Genomic DNA, 5,000 nt, shown 5'->3' on the forward strand with positions numbered 1-5,000 from the left:
ACACCCAGACAGACGTGCCCTCGACTGAGGCCTCGGGCGCAAATTGCGTTCACAAACTTGATGATTCACGGGATTATGCAATTCACACTAAGTATCACATTTCGCTACGTTCTTCATCGTAGCAAGAGCTGAGATATCCATTTCCGAGAGTCATTTCCACGTATTACCGAAAAATCGGCCACAAAACTGGATAGGGGCACCCCCCACAACAAATGTAAGGCCAAGGGGAAAAAGGAGGAAAAACGCATGAGAGAAAGAGAAACAAAGGTGTCTAACCCCCTCATGAGGGGAGGCTCGAATAGAGGACAATCTCCCCCCAGCCCCACGCCCTCGCAAAAAGGGGGGAAATGCGTGGGACAGCGATCGAGAAGGACTAGGGTGGCCACCCAGGGAGCTCGCACTGCTTTTATCCCTTCCCCGACACCAGCCCACAACAATTCCCCCTTTTCTTCGTAGAGCTAGGGACCGAAAATAAGAGAACAGGGTAGAAAACAAAGCACAAACAAATCACAAGCCTCCCAAGTCCCGTGCCTTCGGCAAAAGGGGGGAATTGAAGTGGACTACGATCGAGAAGGACGAGGGTGGCCACCCCGGGAGCTCGAACTACGTTTCATCCTACCAGAACACCAATCCACAACAATCCCACCTTTTCTCTGTAAAGCTAGGGGCCACGAGGAAGAAGGGAAGAGAACAACAAGAGAGAAAGGGATATATCAACCGCGGCTACCGGCTCACAAGGGGAGGAGGATTCAAACAGAGAACAAGCTTCCTGTTATCACTGAAAATTCTAATGCCAAAATTTTAAAACCGCTCACAAAGCTCTTTAGGTTATTTCGTAGCTCATGTAATAATTTTTAAGTGTTTTTGCAGCGCATGAATCCTTTTAGCAGTTTCGCAGCGTTACCTGTTTAGGTGATTTCGTAGCGTGCTACGAAACTGGGGTTTTGTTCGAATCCATAGCAATTGTCATGCAAAATAGCTCTGGGGTGGATGCATTTTACAGGTGGCATGTTCTCAAGCTCCTGCATGTGTGCTTGGTGACTTTTATGCTTTGCATCCACCACTGTTGCCAAATCCCTCTGGGGAAAGATTGAAATTTTATCAGATATCAAAATCAAAGTGTAGCATTGAGCAACCTATTGCAAATGAACAGCAAATCGCCCTCCAGAACTACATGATACAGGAGCAGATCAAACAATAAATCAGTGTTTAGAGCCACACCAGAGCCTTTTTGGTCCATCACAAATAGTTGTTCAGTTGCAGCTTATTAAAATTAATCTTCAAGAGGAATCATGTTTAAGAATTACTTCTTTTGTGGCTGATGGCATTGTGGTAATTCTTGGTGAGGTTTTACTTGATACTTCGGTGAACGCCCTTTACTTCACTCTCAAGGAGATTGACTTTACAATTCCGGTAGATGCAGCAAAGCTAGATCAAGACATTTGCATAATTGTTGATAACTGCTTCACAGGGGCAAGTCTTCATGTTGAAAGATCGTTTTTATACAGTCACTATATTTGTCATTTGAACTTCTCAATCTTGAAAAGGATCCAGCTTGCTTTTCTTTATGGAAAAGCCTATTCGGATAATAAGATGCTTGGTGAGTTTGAGCTTGTCACACATTCCAAGGTAAAGAAACTCAAGACAGTCGGATTTTGGCAATAAGCTGTGATTTTTGAAATTACACAGCAGTTTCGCAGCGCGCTGCGAAACCCCTGTAGCAGCCTGTTTCAGCAGAAAAAACTCTGTTTTCTGCGTTTACTAGCAAATTTCCAGAAGGGATTCTGAGCAGCTGAAAACTTAATTTTGAAAACTGAAAGAGGCTTTTATTCCTAACATACCAAAATACAAAAACCTCTTTCAGTTTCTTCAAATTCGTTCTGAGGTGGGAGGAATTTATGTTTAAACTTGCGCTACGAAACTGCGAAACTGCTGTAGGTGCTGATTTATAAGGAAAATGAGCAGTTTAATGGTGAGGTCAGCAGATTTCTGAAGGAAACGCCAAAGTAATGAAAGATATATTACTCAAGGCTATCATAGCCATTTAGAGAATGACAGGTGGACCTTTTGGTAAAGGTGAAATTTTTATCTCAAGTCAAACTTTTGTAAAGCTACTTTATGACAAATTAGGGTTTAGCAGAATGGCATACGAGGGATATCTTTTTGGTTCATACACCTGGCTATCCATGAGGCCTCCAACGCATTTGAAGTATGGTGAGGCTCGTAAGTTTTGGGATATTAAAGGAGCTGGGACATGTTGCTTGATTTTCTGAAGATGGTAGGAGACAGGCACCATAAAAATAGGAATTTTGATCCTAATGATAAATGATCCATCAGCGCCTTCAGGTATCCAAAGTCAGCGTTCCTTGCACCTGTAGCTCAGTCATCTTGAGCCTAACCAACAAAAGACAGCTGTCAAAGATCAAGAAAGGAATCAGGTATACGAGGAGATGAAGTTAGAGTTTTAGTGTGATTAGGACCCTTTGTATTTATAGCACAATACCTTATGTATTTAATAAGTTTGTTTAAAAATAGATAAGGTTAGTTAATGATCATCGAGCTCTCCCCTCATGCTTGTTGAGGAGACTCAAGATAGTTTTAGTTTTGGTTTTCCTATATATAGTGAAAACTCTGATGTAAGTAGGGTTGGAGATTTATGAAAAACCAGAGTTTTTATCAGCTTGTGTAAGAAGACTTTTGACAGTAATATAAGAATTACTTTTTCTTCCCAAGATTCATCATGTGTTCAATGCTCAGAATATGTATGGTTTTGTTATTATCCTTTATGTATTTTACAGCTCACTAAATATGCAATCACTCTGAATTCACCTAGTGCTCAGACTTCCTGTGTATATTTATGAGTTGAAGTTCTTTTTGAGAGATGTTTTGAGTGTTAAACATTATATGCCTTGGCTTCTATGATTGAGTGGTTAATAGTTTACTGCAGAAGTGTTTGACTCCATGAGCCCAATGGAAGAAGTGTTATTTTGTTGTTCCAACCAGCTTGTTTTCATAAACTGTTTGAAGAGTTAGCCATCTTTTCTTGTTAATATTTCCTATCAAAAATCAGTGAGAGAGCCCTCTCTGACTAAGGAGGCTAAGCCTTAGTCTAAAGCCTGGTTGAAATAGTTACATGAGATCTTGCTAGGTAGCAGCCCTTAGTACACGATTTTGTGATAACACTTCCCCAACCCTGTGCCTTCGCCGAAAAGGGGGGAAATGGAGGGGACGAAAATCGAGAAGGACTAGGGTGGCCACCCTGGGAACTCTCACTACTTTTCGTCCTTCTCGAACACCAATACACAACAATCCCACCTTTTCTCCGTAAAGCTAGGCCAGAAAGAAGGGAAGAAATCAACATGAAAGAAAAAGAGATATCAAACACGTCCACCGGCTCACAGGGGGAGGCTCAAATAGGGAACAAGCGTCCCTACCCCCGTGCCTTCGTAGAAAGGGGGGGAACTGCAGGGTATGGTGATCGAGAAGGACTAGGGTGGCCACCCTTGGAACTCGCACTACTTTTCATCCTTCCTGAACACACCAATCCACAATAATCCCACCTTTTCTCCGTAAAGCTAAGGGGCCAAAAGCAAGAAGGGAAGAAAACAAAAGGAAAGCAATAGATATCAAACGTGGCTACTGGCTCACAAGGGGAGGCTCAAACAGAGAACAAGCTTCCCAAACCCCGCGCCTTCAGAAAAAGGGGGGAACTGCAGGGGACGATGATCGAGAAGGACTAGGGTGGCCACCCTTGGAACTCGCACTGCTTTTCGTCCTTCCCGAACACCAATCCACAACAATCCCACCTCTCCTCCGTAAGGCTAGGGGCAAAAGGAAGAAGGGAAGAAAACAACACCAAAGAAACAAAGATCCCAAGAAAAGAGAGAAGCTCAACAGCACGCCGAGCAAGATGTCCGCTAACCAAAAAGAATCAAACAAGGCACGCAATCAAAAAATCGTCCCACCTCTTCACACCCTCCCACATGCATTCAGCACAACACCCTTTCCAGCTTTACAACATAGCAAAAACAATCAAGCAAATAAATCACAACCCAAAATTGACCAATAGAAAAGACGAGGGCCACGATGAGACCAGTGTCTGTAGCAAGACACTGAGAGGCAAACAGCCCCCCAACCCAGTGGCGCAAGGCTTCAAATGACAAATAGACTACTGCCCATAACACAAACCCACCCCGCTATTGCACCCCTCCGTGTACAAAACACCCAACAACCTTTCCAGCGAGAGAGTCATCGGGGGTGAAAGAATCAAACTCCAAAGAGGAGTTGTCATGGGCCGACACTCAACGATGGAGAAAGCCACAGGCCACAAATACATCGACGGTGCAAGGCCACTAGAGAGAGGGACGTTCACAAAGCGCACACCACGAAACGAAGAAATGACGCAAGTCCCACAAAAAACCCACAATCCAACGGGAGGAATAAAGAGACAACCCGCTACTTCTTTTTCCCTCAGAAGGGGAGTGGCTCATGAAAGGATGAGGAATTCCCTCGACAACAAAGGCACGAGATAAGATTGCCACCCTCATGCCCGTCGGCGGGGAAAAATGCGATCTCGATGGAGCTCAGACCGAGGGATGGGTTTTTCGTTACCTAGACACCCAACCCTTCCGCGAGGGCATGTCGAGGAACGGTCAGGAGGGACTAGGGTGGCCAGCCCAATGGGTTGAACCGCTCTTCATCCATCCCATACTTGACCACACCCCGACAATCTCGCCTCACGGAAGGTTTGAGCTACCAGGCGCGTGCGCAACAACTCCCTCGACCCAACCACCAGCGAAAAAGCTCACCCAAGCAACACATCAACCGCCGCCGCCTTTTCGAGAGAACTAACTATGGAAGCCCGCACCCTTGGCCCATGCCTTCCAACGAACAAAAGACCGAGCACCACCGCTACGAATGAGTCCGAATTTATCCATCATTTTTACCAAGCACCTCAACTCTGCAGCAACCATGCCTGGCCGAACAGATCGTCGGAAGGG

The 5,000-nt window shown here is 44.9% G+C and overlaps 1 non-coding gene across 1 annotated transcript in view; it reads right to left on the bottom strand.

Moving 5' to 3' along the window:
• LOC149195321 (5.8S ribosomal RNA) overlaps positions 1 to 152 on the bottom strand; it is a 154-nt gene extending 2 nt beyond the window's left edge. Inside the window, exon 1 of the ribosomal RNA XR_016255279.1 lies at positions 1 to 152. This exon is cut by the window's left edge and continues 2 nt beyond it. This is a non-coding gene — a ribosomal RNA (5.8S ribosomal RNA).
• Between the last annotated feature and the right edge of the window lie 4,848 nt (positions 153 to 5,000).

Source organism: Pinus tabuliformis, chromosome 2_2, assembly GCF_031772625.1.
Source record: "Pinus tabuliformis cultivar Carrire ecotype Pingquan chromosome 2_2, CPIR1, whole genome shotgun sequence".
NCBI lineage: Eukaryota > Viridiplantae > Streptophyta > Pinopsida > Pinales > Pinaceae > Pinus > Pinus tabuliformis.